Source organism: Rhipicephalus microplus, chromosome 6 (genome assembly GCF_043290135.1).
Source record: "Rhipicephalus microplus isolate Deutch F79 chromosome 6, USDA_Rmic, whole genome shotgun sequence".
Classification (NCBI taxonomy): Eukaryota; Metazoa; Arthropoda; class Arachnida; order Ixodida; family Ixodidae; genus Rhipicephalus; species Rhipicephalus microplus.
This window is the reverse complement of record NC_134705.1, coordinates 161003627-161030224: the sequence shown is the minus strand read 5'-3', so window position 1 is coordinate 161030224 and position 26598 is coordinate 161003627. Positions and strand designations below refer to the sequence as shown.

General features: G+C 48.4%; 1 protein-coding gene across 1 annotated transcript in view; it reads right to left on the bottom strand.

The window, feature by feature from the left end:
* The window catches only part of LOC119167231 (sperm-specific sodium:proton exchanger-like), a 305567-nt gene extending 303587 nt beyond the window's left edge, over positions 1 to 1980 (bottom strand). Inside the window, exon 1 of the mRNA XM_075866889.1 lies at positions 1390 to 1980. The gene's annotated coding sequence lies outside the window, so the exon portion shown is untranslated. The remainder of the gene's footprint in view (positions 1 to 1389) is intronic.
* Positions 1981 to 26598: the final 24618 nt, after the last annotated feature.

Below are 26598 nucleotides of genomic sequence, written 5' to 3'. Positions count from 1 at the left end.
TAATTGAGCGTATATCTCCTAATTCGCTTCATTTGGTCACTAAGGATTATATATAAGTTCACTGAAGCAGTATTCTCTATACCAGATCCACCTTAGTCGCAGCTTATTTGGTCGCTGTCTTCACAGCATTTGAAGGGCTCTGAATGTTTCTTTTATTTTAGAAACTGCATCAGAATATTTGAGTCTGCTCAACCGTAAAACATTGCTGCACCTTATGTTGCCGATCTGAGGTTCCATGTACCCATCTTAAACATTACTATAAGCTTTTATATCGCCTTACGTTTAAAATCAAGTCTGCCCCCACATATGTCAACCAACGTTGATCTCAACGCACTAGCGTTCATGCACCACCTCAATATTTATTGATACGAGGCGTGTGGAAGGGTGGAGGTGCCATGAGCTTCCCCCGCACACTTTTTCGCAGGAAGATCTAGATAAGGACATCTCGTGTAAGTCACGTGTTTCTTGCAGTATCTCTTTACTGAATCGAAAGCACTGATGACTCATATTTGAAGGTATACAAGATAAAGTGACTATCGGACAACACCGATTATGCGAGATATTGGCATTAAGGAGCATCTACACGATTATCGAACAAGGTGAGTTTACACTAACTGACTCACGAGTCGACTACAACTGGCTCACTCAGACTCAGGTCAAGCCACGAGTCCGGCTGAGCAATACGATGGTGAGCTTGAGACCGCGAGTGAGTCCATTTGAAAAAAAGTCTAGTCAGTCAAAGTCCGAGTGTGTCTGAGATACTTTGATGAGTGTGAGTACGAGTATGGCAGCTTACGAAGTCTCTCAGTCCGAGTGGGTTTGATCGAGTGAAATTTTAGTGAGCAAGAGCAATAGCGAGCCTCCTGGCTTAGCAGAATTTGCTTCAGTTTTGGTCTTACTGGGACTCGTGCTCTACGTGAATGTGCTTCGACGTCATCGAAAATTTGACCTGCCGTCACGGCCAGGACTTGAACGCATGACATCAAGGTCAGCACGTCAACGTCACAGCGACTAGAGCTACCGTCGCGCTCCCGTTAGTTAAGTACTGAGTCTACTGAAAAACAAGTTGAATCGACGTGGAACTCAACCATTCCTAAGCAATGAGCGGGCTTAATTTTATCCGCAGCTCTATCTACCAAAGCATTCAACATCGTTAGTTTTGTGTGGCCATTTTTGTATGACGCAAAAGGCAAAACCACTTGGTGCCGGATACGCATATGACTTTCTGAACAACGTCTAATTAGTCGCACGTCAAAATTTATCGCGACGGCCGAAATAAACGCATGATTCTCGCGCATACGTTCATGGTTGTAGTGTCCTCGCCTTCCTGCTCACTAGACGCAACAGAAACGAGTCGTATAAATCAAGTAAACGAAATTTCGCACTGACCTTCAAAGACAGATGCCGCTGGATCCCACACAGCCGGAATCCAACAGCCGTCGTCACCTGGTTCAGTAAAATCCAAAGAAGAACCCAGCGGCTCCGGCATGATCGGTTGGTTGGAGGCGTTTTTTCGTCGCGCAAATCACGTGCAAAACAGTAGTACACGCACGCATCACTGGGCTGTCACAAACCGGCCGAACGAGTCACCTCGCTCGATTTGACGACCGTCACCGTTGTATTCCGGTCAGTTACTGGGGGTTCTTGAAAACACGCGAGCAACAACGAACGATGCGCTACAGATGTCTGGTGCTGGGTCAATTCGCTTCTCTTCAATAGCAAAGAACGAGTCACGGTGGTTCCACGGCTCTGTATCGCAAGCTGTTGGCCTGTTTTATGGCACAACACTTGAAAAGTTTCAAGTTTCAAAGCACTACCGTTAAATCGCGGTCAGTGAGTTCAACTTGCTTGGCTCGATCGCATAATTGAGCTGACCGGAAGCAGACAATCATAGCAGACGAACATAGCAAACGACTATAGCAGACGTCTGCATCAGACGACCAGTGGCAGTCGACGAGGACTTCCCCCACGACGCTAGCTCACGCGCGCACCAGACGAACTGGCGCCGAGGAATAGCAGACGACGCGGCGACTGTGCGCAGTAGCAAGCGGCGGCGCGCTTGTAGCCAGAGGCGAAACCACTCTTTCGCCCCTCCCCCTACTCTATTTTTTCTCTCTAGCATTCCCTCCTTCATGACTCTCACCCACTCTCTCTTCTCAGCAGGCGGCCATATTAGATGGGGCTACAGCCGGAACTACTGCCTCTGCCGAAGGTTCGGCTGCAAACAAAACCGCTCGCACTCTGCGTGTCTCCTCACCTCTCACTTTTGCTTTCCATTTCTTTGGATCTCTTTCAGGTGGATCGACAGGCGTACAGAATTGTATGGCAGAGTTGGTGAGCTGTAAACAAATAAAGAAATAAAATGCGTGGAGAAAGTGTCACACCGGTCACAAAAACACACAAACAAGCAAAACGTCGCACTCGCTTTTTGCCAGGCGCTAGCGGTTCACCAGACGAGGCAATTAGGCAAGCAAGAAAGCAAGCAAGCATGCAAAAAAAAAAACAATGAAACAAAGAAGTAAATAAAAAAACAGTCTCTTGCTCTCGCGTGGCGTGTGCGATCTGATTCGTATTCCGTTATAAATCCCGTTAGCTCATTAATGCGCCGCCTCGGTTGCCAGGTCAAAGTCACCACGTGCCATATCGTTTTAACGACGTAGGGTGAGACGATAAACCTTCGCAGGTGAAAGCGGTACTTCTGCTGTTTCTATGATCACCGCGGCTCGAGCAGGCGACTAGAGCGGCGAAAAGGAACGCTTCGCGTAGTCTTATTGGTTCATCAGACGCGTGATATGAGTGTCATGTGATGTATGTCTTCCGGCACGGCTATGCCACATCCGCTTTCCAAGACATGGGGCGTTCCCAGATACATATCGGCAAACGCACACCCAGAAAAGTCGGTAATGGAAGTACACGACCAGCGAAAGCGCAAACTGGCAGCGAACACTCAAAGGGAAAATTGGCCGTGGTTCAACCAGGTTACCAAGTTTGTGGTGCGACAGCTCTGTTTTCCGCTCCTTGGGAATGGACGTTTCCGTCGGTTGGTTACATATATGTTATATGAACCAACAGCTGGGCCGAGCTTGTGATTAGATCCTGGTAGAAAAGAAAAGACTGCAAAATTTAGTGGCACATTCCAGCCTCCTTTTCACGTTGTAAGTAGGATATACATTTCGAACCATGTAAAAGTAACAAAAAAAAAAAAACTGCATGTGGTGCAGCCAAGCAGAAGAGCCCCGAAGCTGGATTTGGAGTTGATCACTTTGCTGTACGTAGTTAAGTAGCCTGATGCTCTCAAGCGTGCCATGATTAGTCCTCAAAATTAGAGTATGTTATCCAGCCCCGTAAATTATGTACTGCTTACGATGTAAAAGAAGTTGTACGAGACGTAGGTCTAAGAGACGAAGAGATGCGCAGTTGCATTCGTGCATGTCTCTTGATACGATTACGATAATATCTCAAACAACACAAAAGTTGAACGTGTATAAAATGGAATAAACGTAGTTGAACTTGGTTGAGCTAAGTCATATTCATTAAATATTTTCAGTAGGCTCAAAATTACAGAACTTTGGCCAGCTGTCTCCTATGAGCATGATCAAAATGAGTCATATATGAATTATACGTAATACAGAAACTGAGGAACAGGAAGAGCAGATGGAGAATTTAAGAATGCAAATTCATTGTCATTGAGTACAATAGAATCAGCGTCTGTTGCTGATTGCTGCTGCTGCTACTTGTTGTTGTTGTTGTTGTTGCGGCTCCTTAATTTTGGGAGGGGGGTATTCATTCTTGCAAAATTATGATGGAAATGTAAATACAGTTGGCTCCCTGCAATGGGTAGATGCTACAATCTCTTTCTTCCTTTCTCGTAGCGTCTAATATTTACTGTTAAACTAACAGACCTCCTCAGTGTTGTTGGCCTATGCTCAGCGTAGCTACCTCTGCGGTTCTATGTGCTCAAATAGTAGCTCTCGAGCTAAACCGAAGCCTCGTAAGAGCATTTATTTGCTTATGAAAGCGAAACCTCAAAGTGCCTGGTTGAACGGCCCCTTGAACTAAGCAGGGTTGGCAAGTGAAGTGGTACAAACACCAACTAACTGCGTCCCAGCATGACGTCATCCGAAATGCCACCAGACGACGTCACCTATGACAAAAATTTGTAGCAGCAGGCTTTCGCTTTCAAGTGTTGCCTAGTGTCACCAGCTGTCGAGCATTTGTACATCACTGCGTTTATTTTATTGCACCTTTGTGCACAGCATGACGAAATCTAGGCCTTGCAGTTTAGTTTGGTAGACGCGCCAGACATTGTACTTAAGCCTTTCTACAGAGACCCAGGCTTAGCGAAACAGAGCGCGATCATCATCGCAAGGAGGAACTCTAAAACAAGTCAAACAACACAATTTAGCCCACCTAGGTGCCACGGTGCGCTGCAAGAAGTGCGCCTGTGAACTACGGTTTCAGGGGATCAAGATTATGGGCAGGAACCAAGATCACACAGCTCGAAAGCTGTTAGGGAACTATTGAAAAGAAAAGTGATGACCCGGTAAGCGATGCATCTATTGCATTATTTCAATCTGAATTGTGTTTTTCAGTGAGTGGCTGCCCCGCTAGGCCGACGAGCGGATGTAACGGTTTGTGCGCACGTCATAAGTCCCCGTATATTGCTACGCCTTTCTATACGAATAAACGAGCTGTATGTTTACCCCCTGTATAGTCGTACCTCCCTATGTACTCGTCTTTCGTGCACGGTCAAGATGTCCAACAGGCACTCAGCGTTCGACGACAACTGACGGAGACCACATCACGCTCCACGATTGGCCGATCGAGCGCACTCGGCTTAACGTCACGTGACTGACACTTCGTCTCGCACGGTAGCCGTGGGCGCCATCTTTGATTGCGCGCCTCGACGTGGCGATTCTAGCTAGCTACTGGCGAGGGAATTGGTTCAGCATTTCGTCCGCCCCAAGGTTAATTACCGCCCCGGAAAATTCGGTCAAGTTCGGCGCTCACGAGGTCTGTGAGTCAGCCGGCCATCGTGGCCCTCGTAAAAAAAAAAAAAAAACGAATCAGATGCGGCGAGGGACATGCGGTCTATCTCAATTATTAGCCGCCCAATGAGACAATATACATAAACGCTGCCGTATTCTGCGTGCCCGACGGGAGAAGACGCGAAGTCGATAATAATGATCAAAACGCCACTCGACGCTATTCAGAATAGCCGGCATATTGTCTAAATAGTGCATCAGTGTACGATACGCACAAAGAGTCCGGGTTTATGTACGCTAGAAGAAACAGCTCAGGGCGACATCGTCACCAACTGTTGCCACGGTAACAGCATACGAGCTCCTAATTACCGTCTCATGAGCGCTACTGACACATGATCGAGGTCTCTCTATCGAACAGCACTGGTGCAATTAGGACAAATGACTTCATTTTCGGGTGGATGGAAGTTTTTTATCACGAATATGCTACGTGCGTATATGTTTCAGCCGTGAGTGGTTCCTCAAACAAAACGTAATGCTTCTTTTAGTCCGTGACACCTTTACGGCCTGCTATATCTCCGTCATCTCGGTGATCGATACACTAGCTGTGTAGGAAAGGCGCGTGCATTGAATCATTGAGGGAGTGGAGCGAGTGAGTTAGAAGAGTGAGGACTGCAAGTGAGTGAGTGAGTTGGCCGACTAACCAACCGGAAACTATGCTGCTTATTCCGCTATTATAGAGACATTATCATTCGATCTAATTGTGCCCTTGAAATATTTATTTATTGCTGGTAATTTATATTTTGTTCATTTATTCATTTGTTTGTTGAACAATTCCTGCATCGTCAAGTAATATTCTTAAAAAAGCGTAAGTGGATTATCTTCCGCGCACACAATTTTACGTGCGAATAATAATAATAATAATAATAATAATAATAATAATAATAATAATAATAATAATAATAATAATAATAATAATAATAATAATAATAATAATAATAATAATAGTAATAATAATAATAATAATAATAATAATAATAATCTTATATATTATTAATAATATTATTATGTCTGGGCTTTAACGTCCCGAAACTACCATATGATTATGAGAGACGCCATAGTGAATGGTACCAGAAATTTTCACCGTCTGGTGTTTCTTATCATCATCATTATCATCATCAGCCCGACTTCGTCCACTGCAGCGCAACAGCCTCTCCCATGATCCGCCAATGAACTCGGTCTTGTGCTTTCTGCGGCCACGTGACATCTGCAAACTTTTTTATCTCGTCAGCCCACTTAACTTTCTGTCCCACCCTCGTGCGTTTGCCTTATCTGGGAATCCATTCACACTGGCTATACTGCCTGCGTGCTACTTGCCCGGCCCGTGTCCATTTCTTTTTCTTGATTTCAACTGTCATACCCCTAACCCCGGTTTGTTCCTTGACCCACTCTCCTCTGTTCTGGTCTTCTAAGTAGCAGCTATAATTAATTTTATTTTCCGTCGCTCGCTGCGCCGTCCTCAATTTAAACTGAACCGTCTTTGTAAGCCTTCAGGTTTCTGCTACATAGATAAGTACCAGCAAGATTCAGCTGTTATATACCTCCCTCTTTAGGGTTAGTGATAGATTACCATTCATGATTTGAGAATTCTTGCCGAATGTGCTTCGACAACTTGCGCGTGGAATCGTGTTTTCACTATGGTGCCCACCAAGAAACGAGACGAATCGTCAACACCCCTTTCCTCTTTGATGGCTTTCCACATGCCCACTGACTGGGCTCGACCGAAGAGAAGCCACCCTTATTCATTGCTTATGTAGGGGTGGCATTTGCAAAATTTTATTCATTTGTCATAGGAATGGCCGACAACGCTCTCTGCGATGCCTGTCGTTGCGAGGAGATGCTACACCACATCCTCTGCAGCTGTCCGTTGTGTGACATCCAGACACAGTCACTGGCGTTCGTTCTTGCATGCACAGACAACAGCCAAATGTCTGCAGACACTATTCTTTCAAGTGCCCAAGAGAAAACATTCCAACAGGCGGCGACAACAGCACTGTTGAAATTCTCACGTGACACGGAATAGAACTAGCGGCTGTAGCAGCAATGTCACACACCACGAAAGACAAGACTGGACTATGACTGAGTGTGGGCGCGTGTGCTGCCTAATGTGCTGTGTTTATCTGTCTTCCCTTCCTCCCCTCCATCTTTCATCTCCCCATCACCCTCCTATGCGCACAGTAGCAAACCGGCTGCCTATAGGCTGGTCAACCTCCCTGCCGTTCTTTTCCTACTATTTTCCTTCTTTCTTTCCTTGCCGAGCGCTTACACTTTCCTTGCCTATTGAAATACGAGGCTACAGCGTGGAAAGGCAACGCTGCACGTTCGCGCGTAAGTAAGTGTAAGCGCTGAAAACTGAACTTTCCAAGTCTCTATTTCACCACTTCGCGACAACGCCGGCGGAGGCCAGGGCGTTATGTACTCGGGAACTTTGCCTTATAGAGTACGCCTATACAGGCATGAAAAAACGAAAGCCCCTTGCACAACCAAGGGCGCGTCACTTTTTTGAGATGATGACAGAGAAGCAAGCAACCAAACCTGAAATCAGAAGTCTCTGTGACGTGTCAAAAGTCCGGCTTTGCGAGTGGCCGCGGAGGGATCGCTGACACAGTGGCCATGACTACGGTGCATTAGAGATAATAGGTTTCTCGGGTTCGTTCACCTGAATTCGAGGTCGTCGAGTTGTTAGTGGTCGGACTGCCATTCAAAAGTGGCCCTGAATTTCGTCCCCTTTTGGGTGTGCGCGCGTGTATGTATGTATGTATGTATGTATGTATGTATGTATGTATGTATGTATGTATGTATGTATGTATGTATGTATGTATGTATGTATGTATGTATGTATGTGTAAGTATGTATGTAGGTATGTGTACGTATGTATGTATGTATGTGTATGTATGTATGTATGTGTGTATGTTTATGTATGTATGTATGTGTGTACGTATGTACGCATGTATGTGTGCGTATGTATGTATGTATGTATGTATGTATGTATGTATGTATGTATGTATGTATGTATGTATGTATGTATGTATGTATGTATGTATGTATGTATGTATGTATGTATGTATGTATGTGTATGTATGTATGTGTGTACGTATGTATGTATGTATGTATGTATGTGTGTACGTATGTATGTATGTACGCATGTATGTGTGCGTATGTATGTATGTATGTATGTATGTATTTATGTATGTATGTATGTATGTATGTATGTATGTGCGGGGACGTACGTATTTCGTGAAATTAGATCTGTTGAACCTAAAGAGACTATCTCATGTTACAATCGGAAGAATTCAACGTTCTTTTTCAAACTCAAGTAATAAGGTGCACCTGGCTAAGCAACTGTGTTAACGCCATCACTTCTATTTTCGCCCTCCTGTAGCTGTTGACAGGAACGGCATTCCATTTGAAACCAACGCAATAATCTATTTATCTACCGTCGCGGCTGAACACTATAGATGATAGAAGATGAAAGTACGCATACCTTTCAAAGTCGCATCATTCGTCAATTATAATTATCAAAAATTTGTGCCTGAAGAAATTCTTGAAACGTTCGGTATTCGAACGTTTCCCCGTATAACACAAACTCCGATCGAAACTGCGAGTGGCGGAAAGCAGCGACTCTCCCTAAAGTGTACGACTGGCAAAAGGATTCTGTCTGATTATATGCTGTAAGCAATCTTTACGTAGCCGCAGCAATGACCTGTACTTCGCTTGTCCCTTCATTATTATTACAAAAAAAAAAAAACCGCCACCTTCACGAAGTGAACGATATGATCAAGGAACTTGCTCGGAGCTGATCGGAAGAACCCGTGAATCGTCCGTACGAGTCCTTCACCATCATATAAAGACGTGACAGGTTGCTAAAGGGGTGAATTTAGTATCAGCGTTAAGTGAAACCCGGACAGCGGCAAGCCTTCGCGATGGTATGGTGCGCACCGTTCAATTATCACGATTGACAGGCGGGCTAATCCTGTTCGGCAACCCTGCGCATATCTGCGTGCCTGTCCATCGCATTAAGAGAACGGCGCGCTCTATACCATGACGAAAAGGCTTGCCGCTATTCAGGCTTCGTTTGACACATATACTACATACATTTATACATACACAAGATGCAATGATTGACAAATCGTAGCAATTATATACAAGGATTACATTAATAGCTACAAAGCTGTGGGATGCGTTTTCCTTTGAAGATTACAATTGTTTAGTCGGTGAAGAATGTGGCGACAAAATCTTTATATAGAGGCTACAGTTTAACGTTAGAAAGTACAATTTCAATACATTTCCCGGCTCGAGGTTCTCTTTGCCGCTTGCGTGTCGCCCCTTCGTCGCGGGCTCTCACCTCAGGGTCCGTCTGTCGACGAACCTTCCTCGCAGCACAAAGTTCGCATAATGCTTTACAGGTGCGTAGCAAGTACCTACCTTCTCGGCAGAATGACGAATGGAATAGTGGCATAGTTGGTGTTTCTCTACTCCACAAAGTTACGGTGAACGTGTAGTGGGTACATAGCGCAGTCGCGCCTCTAGCGTACACGCCAAGAAACATGCCCTTAGCACAAAAAGCTTGGCGAGCAAGCTCCTAAAACTACCTCGTGGAACCGAACCGGAAGAAGCGGAAGAGATCCCTGTGGCGCTAGCGCTATAGGGAATGCGAATGCTATACCTACATACTAAATTATTTGAAAACTGCGCTGCTAAATTATGCTAGGATGGAGTTCACTCTACCACGTTCCACATTCCCATCCGAAATGCCCCTTTTTCCGCAGCGTTGAGCCAATTTCGGTGTCCGCGCATTCGGGAAACCCTGGCAATGAGGCCGCCGAGGGGCAAGAAACCGGTCGCAGACGGATCTCATTAAGGGTTTCTCCGTGCAATGCCTCACCCGTATTTTCCTGACCTGTCCGTCGTCTTGTCCTTCTTGCGGCAGGGCGCCACTGCAGAACATGGGACAAAGGGGTCATTTCGGTACACTCCGCCAGCCGGGCTTGCTGTGTCAGCAACTTATTCGACGCACTTTCGAGTGTAGCGGGCTTTTTTCTCAGCTCGACTCGTCTAGGCTTCTCTCTCATTTGTGTCATTGCACGTAATGCCCCTGGTATAAAAAAAAACGCCAGGCCTGCGCGTGAAATGCTCAGTACAGTCAAAGCACAAGCTGGAATAACGGCCTTTCGTAGTCTTCTTTAAACACTCTTTGGGTAATTACTACGAACACACTTGCAGAGTATATTCACTATACGCCATGCTTCGCCATTCTTCGGAGAAGCGTGGTACCCGCTACACGCTTGCAACTTTCTGCATATTCTTTATGTTGTGGCTGAGGACGATGAAGAATTATGCCTGAACGGCATTTGTGATTGCGGAGTTGGGGTTGGGAAGGGGTTCTTCATTTACTGCTATAAAACGCTAAATTACTCATATTAACGCGATTCCTTTCCCGACGTCATACCTGCTTAAGGCCAGTTTATAACCACCGGCGTCGCTCAGTGGTACAACGCTGGGCTGGCACGCAGCGGAACCGGTTTCGAGTTTCACCGTGTCCTTGGCATTTTAATGCGATAGTGTTGAGGAGCTCGTTTCACGGTAATTTTAGTGTCGGTTTCAGTGTCGTTGGTTGTAAGCAAAAAACTTATGAGTGACCGAAATATCGAGAACGATGCAGATAAAATGAATATCGAAAAACCCTGGGTTGGAGTACTGTTGGTTTTTTTTCTTATTTCTTGCTATACTGGTTACGGACGCCGGCGGCGGCGGACAACTATACGGCGCCGCACGTCACCCGTGTTCCGATCTCATGACAGCTTTCGCTGCAAAATTGTCGCAGGTGCGTAGTAATTCTAGTTGTTGCCTAAACTAAGGGCTACATTGAAAGATATGCTGTCCATAAACGTCATAAAAAAGGCACATTGTTAAAGCAAACATTAAGCGTGACAAATTACCACAAAAATATTTAAAACTAAAAAAAAGCGCTAATTGCCCCAAGTACCCAGCAGCCTGTCATTTATAGGCCGCTGGGTTCCGACCCAAAGCGGCTTGCTCTCGCAGCAAAGAAGAGCTGCGACGGCGCATTCGGTCGCTCTCCAGTAGCGCCGTCTTGGAATCGCGGCGCTTGTTTCGGGTTCGGGCCACTCGCAGCGGCGAATAGAGCTGCCACATGTCCTCCATGACCATAATGCCGTGAACCGCGTTCGAAGGCGGCATATGCTTGGTCTCGGGCAGTGCGAGCGCCATTGTGCCAAACAGGAGCAACATGGCGGCCGCGACAGCGTACGCAACGCCCTGTAGCGGCCGCGACTGGATCTCGTTGACGAACACCGCCACTAGGGCCCCGACACGTCCGCTCATGTAGCAGACTCCGAACGTAGCCCCACGAAGCACGGTCGGGTAGAGTTCCGCGGACAAGACGAACGCCGAGATGGCGGACATGTCGAATATCAGCAGCGCCAAGGTGACTAGAACGGCGGTGACGAGGTCAGCGGCGTCCAAGGAGACTGCAAGGGACAGGGCGCCCATGACGATGGCCAGGGACAGCATGCTGAAGACGAGGCAGAGGCGCCGGCTGTTGCGCGTGAGAACGTAGACGTCTGCCATGACGCAGGGCAGATGCAAGACCACGAGGGCGGCGCGGGCACCTTGGTTGGTGCGCATCATGCGACCCGTGCTGAGGTGAGCAAATGTTCCAAACGCCAAGAACCAGCAGCCGAAGATTATGGCCGACCGCTTGCGCAGGGGCTGGTTGGAAAGCAAGTCCGAAAGCCGGACCCCCTCTGCGGAATCGCAGGCCTCTGCTTATTAAGTGCATTGTAGAGGAAACGCTGCAAAAATACGGCGTGGTAACAAGAGAAACTCTGCACATCATAAACGTACTCTAAGGGTGTATGTATACTGTATACTGTTCGACAGAATGCAACAAACGGGACGTGAACAACCAAAGACGCCAATTTAGCACTCGTCCCGTTTGTTTATTCGCCTGGTGCGTCGTCTTTTTGTGCGCTATTTTATTATGTCCACAGGCGTGCACTCGGGGGAGGGACAGGAGGGGTGTCCACCCTCTTCATCTAGGATGGTGGGGGGAGGGGTGCGATGTCTGTTTACATTGTTTTTCAAGCGAGTAGAGCACCAATGTTATAGGCACCTGTGTCGGTGCGAAGCTGTGTTATAGCAGATGGATCAAAATAAACGGTTATATAATTAGGTTGGGGGCGGGGGTCTCCGACACAAATTACCCCTCACCTCCCCTCATAACGAACCCTGCGCACGCCATGCTTGTCCCATAGCCGAGCAAGTTAAGTGTACAGGCGCTGCTGCTGAACGGAGACGCGTCTTCACTCACAAGCTACAATTAAGTATGAAGGTGACATTGCGTGGCATCACGCAGGCGACATTGGCGGAGTTGACCCGTTCGTAGTCAGTACAACGAAAGAAATGATCACCGGGGTCCATGACTGTGACGTTGGCGCGTTCCTGTTCCTGCTGAGTGACCGAGTGGCAGTGCTGCCTGCACATCTCGTCCCTGAGCGCCGACAGCCGGCGCCTGAAGACCGGCGGCTCGACTCTGTTGGCTCCGGCTGCACGCGACAGAACGTGCTCGGCGTTGCGCAGCTCGTAGGTGGCCATGAGCCAGCAGGGTGACTCCTCTGCCAGATAAGCCGCGACCATCAAACCACACGTGGGAGCCAAGTAGGCTACCTGGAGAGAGAAAAACATGCTACAGCTCCGCTATACTGTGAAACACGAGGAAAGTATAGCAGCACGGGCATCCAGAGATTCCTCTTCGTACAGATTCCCGCTGCACCGTTCGGCAAAGCGTCGATGACGCCAATGTGTGCGCTAAGCACGTAGCTTTTTCCCGGCACTTGCGGGATCTGCTGAGCGAGATTCGAGAACTTGGTGTGCCAGATGAGTTCTACTTCGTGCGGCACATTATCGACATCCTGCTTGTTACGGCAGTTCAGATACGCGTCGTCTACAGCGAGTTTCGTCGGGTAGTTTCCCTTTTCAAAGGTACCGACGCAGCGCCGGAGACGAGGCGGTGTTGCACTTGCTTGCGCGGCCCAAGAGGTTGCCGAAGCGTATTTAGCATTTTATTGCTGAAAAGGTTTCGGCAACCAAATTATTGCGATTGCTTCCTGCTAATTATACCTTATAGCCTAATTGTTCGTTCATTTCAACCCGGTTATAAGCAATGCTAGCCCTATAGTCTGTATGGAGCGCTTTACTGCGACATAGGCTCAGACACCTCCAGCTGTAAAGTCACTTGCTTATAGCAGACTAAATAGGCCATATTTTGAATATGCATGTGTTTTTGCGACCCCTTTACTAAAGCCAACATTACCCTTCTAGAGAATGTGCAAAGAAAAGCTTTCAAGTTTATTGAACATTTTTCTCCGTATGACTCACCCACTCAACTAATGCAGGCTAACAACATTTCTTGGACAAAGACGAAAAACCGCATGTTAACTTCACGTCACATTTACGTTCACTAAATTCGAGAACGGCATGGCTGCAGCAAACTTTATCGACCATTGATGCCCTTCAATATGGTGGCGTATAGCGTGTATAGGCGTGCGCTATTTGAAGGGCAGTTCCAGTAGATGCCATTGGCTGACGCAGCATCCACGGAATTATAATTATTCCTGTAGCGGGTCGTTGAGATCGCGCCGTCTTACCTGGGCAGCATGCCAGTTCCGGATGAAGACGTAGACGTCTTCAGTGTAGACAGCTGCGACAAATGTGGCTGCTGCGACGGCGATGGCGCAGAAGAGGACGCGGTGTTGCGAGTCGGTCACCTCAAAGAGCAACACCTGCGAGGCCACCAGCACTCCGGCGGCACCCGCGGATGTCACGAACCGGAGCGCGGTGAACACCGCCACGCTGTTGGAGAACACGAGTGCGGTGCCGGCGAATACGAGCAGCACGAGCCAGATGCCGAGCACGGGACGTCGACCAATGCGGTCGGCAGCGATGCCCGCCAGCTGAAAGCAGAGAGTCTAGTATCATCATCATCATCATCAGCCTCACTACGTCCACTGCAGGACAAAGGCTTCTCCCATGTTCCGCCAGTTAACCCGGTCCTGTGCATGCTGCTGCCAATTTATACCCGCAAACTTCTTAATCTCATCTGCCCACCTAACCTTCTGTCTTCCCCTAACCCGCTTCCCTTCTCTGGGAATCCAGTTAGTTACCCTTATTGACCAGCGGTTATCCTGTCTACGCGCTACATGTCCGGCCCACGTCCATTTCCTCTTCTTTATTTCAACTATGATATCATTAACCCCCGTTTGTCCCCTAATCCACTCTGCTCTCTTCTTGTCTCTTAAGATTACACCTACCATTTTTCTTTCCATTGCTCGCTGCATCGTCCTCAATTTACGCTGAACCATCTTTGTAAGTCTCCAAGTTTCTGCTCCGTAGCTAAGTTCTGGCAAGATACAGCTGTTCTATACCTTCCTCTTGAGGGATAGTGGCAATCTACCTGTCATAATTTGAGAGTACTTGCCAAATGTGCTGCACCCCATTCTTATTCTTCTAGTTACTTCAATCTCGTGGTTCGGCTCTGCGGTTATCTAGTTACTTCAATCTCGTGGTTCGGCTCTGCGGTTATTACCTGCCCTAATTAGACATAGTCTTTTACAACTTCAAGTGCACTATTACCTATCTCGAAGCACTGCTCCTTTCCGAGGTTGTTGTACATTACTTTCGTTTTCTGCAGAATAATTTTAAGACCCACCTTTCTGCAGCTAGTACATCAGTGGTCAAAGAGAGCGGATTTAAGGTTACCAAACAATGTCTATTGACGCGAGAGCCTTAGGGCCTATTAACACGCTGTCCGCCCAGCCGGACCGCACATGGCGGGACACATGCCACACGCAAGTTTCGGGCGCAAGAGCGTCGCCGAGACATTCTGTGGCCCTCTGCTTGCAGACGCCCTTTCATCCTCCACTTGCGTGTGGCAGGTGTCCCGCCACGTGCGGTGTGGCTGTACGGATAACGAGTGTATAGTCCCACTCACTTAGAAAAATTTCCTGCGTCGGTGGTGGCGGCGTCGTTGTTTGTGAGCGAAGGACCCGCGTAGGAGCCGATCCCTTGATTCGAGGTAGAAGCCGAAGACGTTTGCATCTACGCTTTACTTGCGGCACGCTGAAGGGCCGTTCAACGCGCTTCCCGCACAGCCGCAATGCACGTGCCGTGACCCCTACTGCACGCAATCGGGGGACAAATAAGCCAGTTGGTGACGCTCTTTCACCCTCTGCAGCGTCACCAATCGGCTTATTTGTCTCCCGCTTGAGTGCGGTAGGGGTCCCGGCACGTGCGTTGCGGCTGCGCGGAAAGCGCATAGAACGGCCCTTAGGTCTCCTCCGAGAAGCGAGAATCGAAGGTGGGCTAGTTATTGGGAAAGTGATAGTATGTGGGCGTACGTGCGGGAATCCCTGTAACTTTCCACTCCTGAAGGCAAATCTTAAGGGCTGCCCGATTTTTCTGCGTGAACTACACAGCTCCTCTTACGTAATTAGAAAGAGGAAAAGGCGATAAGGGCCCAAGACGACTGATCCTTATATAACAACTCTATAAGGTGGTAGAAAGCGCTCGTCTTCCTTCCTCGTGTGGCGTCTCCGTCATATTTGTGCGTTTTTCCAACACACCCAACTCTCCACTTAAGCGTAAATTACGTGCGAGAAAGGGCAAAACACACAAAGCAGAATACAGGCACTTGCCATCTGTTTTTGGGATCTCTGGACCTTTAAGGGACACTTGAGAAAAAACATTGACTTCGTTTAAATTGATAAACTGCACTCTAAGAACTCTAATGTATTATGCTTCAGTGTCATCAGTTCATAACTAGAGGAGAAAATTGAGGTTGAAGTTTCGTTTCTTTTTAATTTTGAGCCGAATCTTGATGCGTGATGGCACTAATTTCAAGATGTATTTTTGGTATGTTTGACGACACTGGCTTCATGAAATTTTCTGAAACATCGTATGCTAGCTCTATGAAACCCACAGGTGACCATGTACTTTAATTTTTTTTAAATAAGAAGCTACGTAGTACTCTGTAGGCGCCTTCGAAATATATGGCGTCACAGTATTTCAATCGGGTATTTCGAGGTCGCCGTTATTTCGCGGTAAGAGGGGTGTTTTGAGGTTTGTAGAATATTTTTTACTGATACGTGCAAGGTAATTTTCGTCTTGTGTCTTTTTTTTAATGTTCAATACTGAGCTAGTTGTTTCAACTTGATTACTGCAGCGCAACTAAGTGCTCGTGCTGACGTTCAAGGTGATTGTTTTAAATGCGCTGTGGTCTTAAACCACTTGAAACCTGTTTATAGTGAAATAATAAAGAGGTGCGTGTTTTTTGTGGGGATAGGCGGGATGCTGTCAGGCTACAAGAATCGTTCATATTGGCTAGGAGTAAGTAGCGGGTGCTTGTACTGAGGTGTTGTAGGGCTACTGGGATGGTTTACGACTGCTGTAGATTATTTGCAATCTGCAGTTCACAAATATGCCCTATAGCCCAGCTATGAATTCTCTTCAGGTAAAAATATTTAACTGCTCCATTCGCACAACATAAATCTCGGGACAGGTCACCTACAGAAGCGGTACAAATTGCATACAAGGGTCGAACAATTCGAAAAAAATTGGTACTAAATAATCCCACTGTAAAAAGTAATGGTGTCACGTTGCACAAAAGCTGAAATGGCAAATAAAAGCACTCGATTATATGTAGGGGAAAAATTAATCGGATAACAAATAAACGAGCCATCGACGTAGAGTGCTGGGCATTTGAAATGAGATATTCGTTGCACATTACTGCTAGAGTGACCATGTCACCAAGTGGCAGTGAGGGTGACCATGTAAACGAAGGCGTTCGCTGCATCCGCTAGAAAGCCGTTCATTCTGTGGTTCCTGGTCATGGCAATGCTCCGCTTCACCCTTTCTCTTCTTCCTCACCCTCGTATCACTCCTCACCGTAACTTCTCTTTCCCAATCCCATGCTAGATAGTACTAGACTAAGCTATGTTTTACTCTCTCGCCTCGTCTTCTACCTCCCCACCATCCCATGCCTTTCCCACCTCCTGGCAGAAAATGGATATTCTCGACAGATATTCGTAAAAAATTAAGGACACCGACAAGCCAGACCTCTAAAGAGCTCTGTCGTTAATACAGTAAATATAATCGTGAGCCGGATGTCAAGTACAGCGCAAGCTATGAAAGGAAAATGCAGCTCCACCGACCGCAGCTCCTGTTTTTGAAACTCACCGGAGCTCCGACAACACCTCCAGCCACGTACGTTGCCGAGAGTGCCGGCACCATCCAACTGCGGCCGCACACCAGGTCCCATTCGTCGACGATGGAGTGGCCGTGCGACTCCGCGAATATGGCGTTGCACCGCTGGTGAGCCGAGCTGGCGCCGGACGCGTATTGCCAACCGGCGTCGCACGGCACGGTGCTCCGGTTGTCCGGGAGCCCTGCAGAGGACTCGGCGTAGGGCAGTGGAGGCTCGAAGCGTTGGCACTGACTTCGCCTCTCGGTACCGTCTTCTTTCTGTACGACGGGTATGCTGATGTTCCTCCAGACGTTCGGTTCCATGTAAGAGTACTGGACAGTAGGCCTGCGCAAGGTAGTAAGGCGTTCCAGGAGACGTGTCCAATACTTGCTACAGTTGGACTAAGAGCGCGATATTATGATTGGTCCCCCCAAACCACCCAACCCAAAGTCTTCGGTGTTCCTCACAACCCCACCCCTTCCTCTTGAGGGTTGGCACTGCTCAGCTTACGCCGGCAGGAACATCAGCAGCTGATCTAGTGAATCGACTCGCCGGGTCACGCAAGGAAATGGAGCTCTGGACTCAACGAAGGGCCTCTGTACACTCGCTGATGTATGTTTTCTCTCTGTCCACCAAGAGAGTTGCTGCCTTACGAATCGACCGATGTTAGAACTTGTCAATCACTGGAGTAAAGCTATGGTGATTTGTCCCATGCTGTATTGCTTTCTCTCGTCCCGATGAACACCGTAGAAGCCAAGCTGTCTGGGTTCGCACGGAGAAAAGAAGTTACTTCATGAGCGCGTTGTTAGTTCCAGCACTTTTTTTTCGAAGGCATGGCCTACATTCTGTGTGGTTGCAAACGGACGCGTCTGCTCGCAATGGCCGCGGTAACTATAGATGCGACCCGCGATGCCAGTGGCCGTGAATTTGGGTATATGGCGTGGTCATTTGGTTATATGGAATCATTTGTAAAAAGAAGGGCGAACGATTTCTAGCTGACCTTGGAAATATATTGCCCATTCGAGACCGCATGCTGCACCTAATGTTTCATTATGAAACTAGCGCAATATGTACGAAGACTTAGAAGGGACACTGGACGGAGCACTTACTCTAGCTACTGATTTTTTTCTATTTCGGAAAGAACACTCTTGTATATATATATATATATATATATATATATATATATATATATATATATATATATATATATATATATATATATATATATATATATATATATATATATATATATATATATATATATATATATATATATATATATAAGCATAACACGCATGCACGTCACCACAATCAACCCTTATTACCACAGACAGTGTGAAATAATGAAATACCGATACGACAACCTTCTGCTTGCCCAACTGGCAGTGAGCCTAATGCTTGATTCGTGGGCTCTCAACAGCCTCGACTACCGATCGGCACAGTTTTCTGAACATGCTGAAATGCCGCAAGGCCCCTTTAGGCCACATAGGGAGGGCCCACTTAGACGATATAAGAACAAACTGGCCTATTTATCTTCTTACGTTTGAACAAAAATTTAAGGAGATGTGGCAATAATATTACTCGGTAGGCCTCTTAAGTGGCGTAATTTCTCACCTAAAGGAGAGCTTCTAACTTCTTTTGTGACACTTATTGACTATAGGTATTCAAGCTGTGCAAGTAAGAAGGTCCACCTGCTGAAATGCTGATTATGTGACTACTTTTAAATACACACACTCGCACACACGCACGCACAATAACACAAACAAACATAAAGAAAAGCTTCTGACTTCTTTTGTGACACTTATTGACTATATGTATTCAAACTGGGCAAGTAAGAAGGTCCACATGCTGAAATGCTAATTATGTGACTACTTTTAAATACACACACTCGCACACACGCACGCGCATTGACACACACAAACATACACAAGGAGCTTAATGGCACACTGTACCTGCACCAGTGGTCCACGGGTCTTGTCAGGTTTGCCGAGGCGATAGCATGTACGATGGTCGTGAAGAAGGCCAGCGTGGTGCAGAACAGGGCGATCTGCTGAAACCGGCCGTGACCACAGATGAGGACGTGGTCCAGTAGAGACGTGGGCGCCACCGGCGCGACCGAGGTTGCAGTCATGACCGCTGCGACAGTGCCGGTATGGGCAGCCTCGTGATGACCTTCCGTTGGCGACAGCGACGATGTCCGTTCGTAAGTGGGCTTGACGAAAGCATTATGAATTGCCGAGCGCTCGTCCTCAGTTACGCGAGCGGCCGCCATCTTGAAACCTTCCCGGTGCCGACCATCTTGTGACGATAGAAATGACGTCAGAGTGGTAGACGGTTGACTGACGGTGGCCCCTTCGTCACTGGGTATAATGAAAGATTCGTGCCAGTCGTCGCGTGACGGCAGCGACGTCGTCAGAGCACTTGTAGGCTGTTTGGTGGTAGCCTGCTCACTATCTTTGCCGCTGGACAATTGAGCGCTCTCCAGCTGGCTATCATGCGACGAGGGCAAGACCCTCGAAGCGGTAAACAGCTGGCCGGCCCGTTGATCTTTGCCGCTGGAAACCATGGTAGACTGCTGCTGACCTTCGTGTGGTTGAAGTGACGTAAAAACGGTGAAAGGCTTGTTGGCAATATTCGGCTCGCTTCCTTTGCCACTGACGATTCTCGTGGAGTCCGTTTGACTGTCGTGAGGTGAAAACGTCGGAGAGCGCGAAGGCTGGTCAACGATGCCCCGTTTATATTCGTTACTAGGGATCACTGAGACTTCCTTCTGGCCTTCACGTGGTGGCAGTGACATCGTCGCAATGGTCACAGGCTGGTCAGCAGTGACCGGTCCGTTTTCTTTGCCGCTCTCAACATCAGTAACGCCCGGCCTGCGCTCGTGCGGTGTGAGCGTCGGAGCGGACCGCTGCTCTGGGAGGACCCTTTGATTGTCAACGGGAATCGTGGAGGACTCCTGCTGGCCTGCGCGTGTTGGCAGGGACGTCAGAGCGTTCACAGACTGGGCCGCATTGGCTTGTTCGTTTTGTTTCCCACTGATCACTTCGGCGGTGTCCGGCTGGCCTTCGTGCGTCAGGGAAGAATATGCCCGATTGAGCAACGACTTTTCAACGATATCCCGCCGGTCAAAGCCTCTGTAAGTAACGGACTGTTTACGTTTGCCTACGTATGGCACCAACGCCGCCGTCATAGCGTTAGTAAGCTGTTTGACCGTAGCCTGCTCGACTTCCTCACCGCTAGACGTCTTAGCGGTGGCCGGTTGCTATCGTGTGGTGAAAGCGAGGACGTCAGAACGGGCAAAGGGTGGTCGACGCTTCCTCGTTGGTGTTCAGCTCTGGGAACTGTTCAGAGACGCCGAGTAAGACACGAGCATGGCTCATAGCAACAACAAGAAGACCCCCTTTATTCCCCACTGCCCCCCTGCTATATACCCCACATGAGGTGGCGCGCGCATGCCGACAGCGCCATCCATTAGAGGATTAACATAGCACTCAGCGTCCACTACATCTTCCCTCCCGGGATAGTTACATGTTCAACCTGCGCGGCGGTTTCACGGCACGGCCAGAACGCGTACGCTTAGGTTCATCACACTGAGGCGCACTTGCTTGCACAGGTAGCGTCTGCACTTCAGGCGAGGGAGGCATCTTCACAGGCGGCACAGGTGATGCGCACGAAGCACTTGAAGCACTTGGAGACAATGATTCCGACGCTGAGGTCGAGGCTGAGTCTCTTGGCGGATTTGATGACAAGGTTCCATGCGTCGGTGATGAAGCCATTGATGCTTGCTGTTGGACATTTTGGTCATCTACAAACGGCACCAGATGGCAACGGTTCCTCTGGACAACACCACTTTGAGTCTCGACCACATATGACCTTGGTCGCTGAGCTGGGCTGAGGACACGACCGCTGCAACCTAAATCCTTTATCCACACATCCTCCCCCATACTGAGAGAAATCAGAGGAGTAGTACTGTGACGGCTATTGTAGTCCTTCGCCTGTTTCAACTTCGCCGCAGTATCCTGTGCTTGAAATTCCTCGTGATTGGGTAAGGCCGGAAGAAGTCGTTCAGGCAGAACCGGAAGACGAGTTTGTAGTCTCCTTCCCATGAGTAACTGAGCTGGAGAGACGCCCGAAACTCCAGGTGTGTCTCGGTATGCGAGTAGAGCGAGGTACGGATCCGGGCTTTTCTTCAGCAAATCTTTCACGGTACGCACCATGCGCTCTACCTCTCCGTTACTCTGAGGGTATCGAGGGCTGCTGGTCTCGTGGCAGAATCGATACGCCGTTGCAAAGTCGGCGAACTCCTTGGACGAGAATTGAGGTCCATTGTCCGTCCGCACAACGTCTGGTATCCCAAAACGGGCAAAACAACTCTTGACCGCAGCAACAACCGCTTTTGCTGATGAAGTTCCCAGTGTGACTATTTCTGGAAATCGGGAGTAGTAGTCGACAATGAGGACGTAGTCGCGTCCTTCCAGGTGGAACAAGTCGATTCCCAGGCGTTGCCATGGTCGTTCCGGTGTTGGCGTTGGTGACAGTGGCTCAGAACGCAAGGTTCGCGTCTCAGCACACTTAGCACATTGAGCCACAAGGTCCTCAATATGCTGGCTGCAATGGGGCCACCAAACGCACTCGCGGGCGCGCACTTGACAGCGGCGGACACCTTGATGTCCTTCGTGCAGTAGTGCGAGAATGTCCTTGCGTTGGGCTGACGGGATGACAATGCGGCGATCCAGTAAGAGTAACCCATCGTACACACTCAGTCTTTCTCGCTCCTTCCAGTATGGTGCTAAATGGGTCGGAACTCTCTTCTTGGACGGCCAGCCTTTCTCACAATAAGTCATAATAGAAGAACACTCGCTATCTTGAGCTTGAAGACGACGGATCTCGTCTAGCTGATTTTCCAGTTGTAAAGGTAGCTCCTTGAGAACTTCCCCTATATAGACTTCCAAGCTGCTGACTGCTTTAGAAGTTGGCAAGTCGCAGGGTGCTCTTGATAGTGTGTCCGCTGTGGCTAGCAGTTTTCCAGGAACATACTTGACGGCGAACTGATAGCGCATCAGTTTTATTCGCATACGTTGAATTCGAGGTGGCAAGATGTCCAGATCTTTACTTGACAGGAGAGCTACAAGCGGAAGGTGATCGGATTCGACCTCAAAGCTTAGTCCACGTAGGTATTGATCGAACCTGGTGACAGCCCATGTGACAGCCAGAGACTCCTTTTCCGTTTGACTGTAGCGTCCTTCTGTAGTAGTGAGAGATCTGGAAGCATAGGCAACTGCTCGTCGAATTCCTGACGGTTGATCTTGGAGTAAAACGGCACCAAGGCCATGAGAGCTTGCGTCAGCCGATACTATAGTTGGGTAATGGGGATTGTACATAGCCATACATGTGTCGGAGCTGAGCAAAGACTTTATCTTCTTGAACGCTTCCTCTTGGTTGTAACTCCAGCTCCACGCGTTATTCTTGTTGAGGAGTGCACGAATAGGTGCGGAGATCTCAGACAGTTTTGGAATGAATCGAGCCACATGGTTTACCATTCCAAGTAATCGGCGAACACCACTAACATCGATTGGTGGTGGGAGATCCATGATAGCCTTGACTTTGTCCGGGTCTGGACTAATTCCTTGCTGGCTGACGACAACTCCTAAGAACTTGACAGAAGAGACCCTGAACTGACACTTCTTTTCATTAAGAGTGACACCCGCTTGAGTCAACCGTGCCAAGACGTCAGCTAAACGCTGGTCGTGCTCTTGATGGTTCCTACCAAAGACGAGTATGTCGTCTATCATGTTGACGACTCCGGTGATGCCTTCGAGTAGTCTCGACATGAAGCGTTGGAAATACTCGGGTGCTGTCGCAATGCCAAAGGGAAGACGCTTGTAGCAATATCGGCCAAAAGGTGTGATGAATGTCGTCAGTTCTTCACTCTCACGAGTTAGTTTTATTTGGTGGAAGCTGGATCTTGCATCGAGCTTGGAAAAAATTTGTGCCCCACCAAGCTGACCTAAGATGTCTTCAACTGTCGGCAGAATGTAGCGTTCCCGCTGGATAACCTTGTTAAGCTTCGTCAAGTCGACACAGAGCCTGTACCCGCCCGACGACTTCGGCACGACGACGAGGCCTGAACACCATGCGGTAGGCGTGTCAACCTTGCGAATGACTCCTTGGGTTTCCATTTCATCCAATTCCTTCTTCACATGCTCTAGCAGAGGCAGAGGTATTCGTCGAGGAACACTTAATGAAAAGGGACGAGCATCTTGAGCGACGCGGATGTGGTATTCTTCCTGTACTTCGCCAAGCCCACGAAAAATTTTTGATTGAGATGACGGAATACCATCCACAGAGTCCAAAAACTGAACGATGCCCAAGTCTTCAATTGCTGGTAATCCCAGGAGGTGTGTCGTCTGGTTCTTGATAACATACAGTCTTTGCACAGACACTTTGTTACGCCACTGCAAGGTAGCAGTGAAAGATCCCAGAACGTGCAGCCTTTGATTTCCAGGACCGGATACCTCGGCGTCCACTTTATCCAAAACAGTAGGTAATGCCGGAAAAGAAGGTGAAACCACCGTTATTTCGGCCCCTGAGTCTATCTTGAAGTGTGCGAGGTGACCATTCACGTGAATGTCGGCATATCGTGCCCGACGCGTACTGAGCGCGTGAAGTTCCACTGAGCCTAACAGCTCTTTCCGATGCTTGGCCCGGCAAACAGCAATAAAATGACCTTGCTTCTTGCAGAAATTGCATGTGGCTTTGCGAGCTGGGCATTCTTTTCGAGAGTGGTGACCACGGCCGCAGTAATCGCAAGTAGACTGAGTTGGCTGCACAGATTTGCTGCGACGCGATGAAGCGTTCTTCGCGCGTTGCGCCGCGTCCACGTTTAAGCTGTCAAAGGCCCCGTTCTCGCTGGGAGTTTCACGGGATAGACGCTCTTTTTCGGCTTCTTCATGAACACGCGCTTGGCACAACGCTTCCTCAGCTGTAAGTTTCGTACATCGGCACAACTGATCCGATAGCTTCTCATTCCGCAATCCAACGACAAACTTGTCTCGCACAAGGCGGTCTTCGATCTCGGCGTTGTTGTACCCACAACGCTTGACAAGATTCCTGAGCGCGGTGAAAAATTCATCAACCGGCTCCCCAAGTTGTTGCACTCGGCGGTGAAATCGGCGGCTCTCGTAAATCTCATTGATAGGGTGGACAAAATGCGAAGTGAGCTTAGCCTTGACTTCCGCAAACGGGCGGTTTTCCGGAGCAGACAGTCCTAGCGACGACAAGACGCTACGTGCTTGGGAACCCATGCAATATAAAAGAGTTCGCACCTGCACCTCGTCGGTGGCTGTGTTGATACCGGCCGCGAAGGCGTAATCTTCGTACCTCGTTATCCATGTTGTCCATTCCCCAGGGCTGGTGAAGTTGAAAGGCGACGGAGGCTGAAGTCCCGGTGTACCGACGTGAATGAAGTTGAGCTGAGAAGGTCCGGCGTCTGTCTCCTCCATAACTCCGCGTTAGACGCCCACTTCTGACACCATGTTCAGAGACGCCGAGTAAGACACGAGCATGGCTCATAGCAACAACAAGAAGACCCCCTTTATTCCCCACTGCCCCCCTGCTATATACCCCACATGAGGTGGCGCGCGCATGCCGACAGCGCCATCCATTAGAGGATTAACATAGCACTCAGCGTCCACTACAGGAACCATGGATGACTCCCGCTCAACGCGCGGTACCAGCGCCGTTGACAGAGAGGTCGCAGGCTGGTCGGCGGTGGCCCGTTCGCCTTCTTTGCCATTGCTCGTCTTAGCGTCGTCTAACTTGCGGTCGTGCTGTGACTGCGAGGACGATGTCGAGGCGTTCGACTGCTTAGTGGCCGTGGCCTTCTCGTCTTCCGCGTCGCTCATCTTTGCTGTCACCCGTTCCTCTATGTGGCACCTTCAGTTGGTCTATGCTGAAGTGGCCAAGGGTCCGTGTACACCAATCGGAACTTGCAGCGCGACTGTGGGAGGCTGTTTTAACTCTGCCTGGGCTCGAGAAGTTGAGAAGGAGCGACGGCAAACTGCGACCTGACTGTTGCGCGTAGAAGCTGCTTGTCTTCGCGCGATGTCGCGTGAGCAAGAGACCTGGCGCCGTCTTCTTCATTGACACGATGGTTCTCATTTCTATCACGGCCCTTTGCCCATCAGTGGGCGTCGTCGGGTTGATGATTATGATGATGATGATGATGATGATCAAGATGATGATGATACTTCGCTTTTAAGAGTTGAGCATGTAGCGATCCTGTCCATAGTGCGTATTTGAACCACTCAGTTCATACTCTGTAATGTATGATGATACTCGAGAAAATTATATTGGGGAATACTGCAGTGTAATTGATATAAAGTTGAAAGTGGCTTGTGTCAGTGAAGCTTTCGCATATGGCTGCATTCTGTAAAAGGTGTAGCATGCTTTAAAGCACGAGGAATTGTACGCGTGAAATAATTTTCAACTTTCACCACCCAGTATACGTGGTTTTAAGGGAATACGCGCAGTAATGTGCGTGCCTCTTGTAGAGTGTGGCCGGCTTTAAACGACGAAGTTGTTATGATCATCACATCTTCTAACACACTATGGCGATGCAGGCTTGTTTCACGAAATATTAGTGTTATCACATGCTTTACTGCGATGCCTGTATACATGACGCGTATGTTGGTAAAGCGTGATAGCTGGTGGCACTGCACTTTCGAAGAGATTAATTTCTTTTTAATGTACTTCAAAGCAGACACGTAAATGTAGGGTAGAACACCCGCTTGCTACGCAAACGGCCTGGGTTCCGTCGTCAATCAAGCTCGGAAGTTTTTATTGTTTCTTTTATTTGCACACTTCTCGATTTTACGTTCACGGGCAAAAATGTTTCACTTAAACGAGGCTGACACCGACACCACTATTTCTGCAAAACGAGCTCTTTAGCGCTATTGTGTTAATACGGTACCGTCGAGGTTAGCAGGCAGCTTTCTTTAAAAAACACAAAAAACACAGCGTATCCAAGAGGTGAATGATGAGGAGCGGGGCGAAGTGGACGGACGAACGTATGGACGGACGGACACATGGACGCTTCGTCCTACTCATCATCATTCACTCTGTGGATATGCTGTGACACCGTTTTAATTGACATGCATTGAAACTGGCTAGAACGACGACAACGACGACACGGGATGACTACGACGACACGGCCCACGGCGTAAGGCGCTTTACCACTGAAAGTTTTGGCAGTACGAGACAGAATGGGTCTTGTTAACTAAGGAAGCTATACGG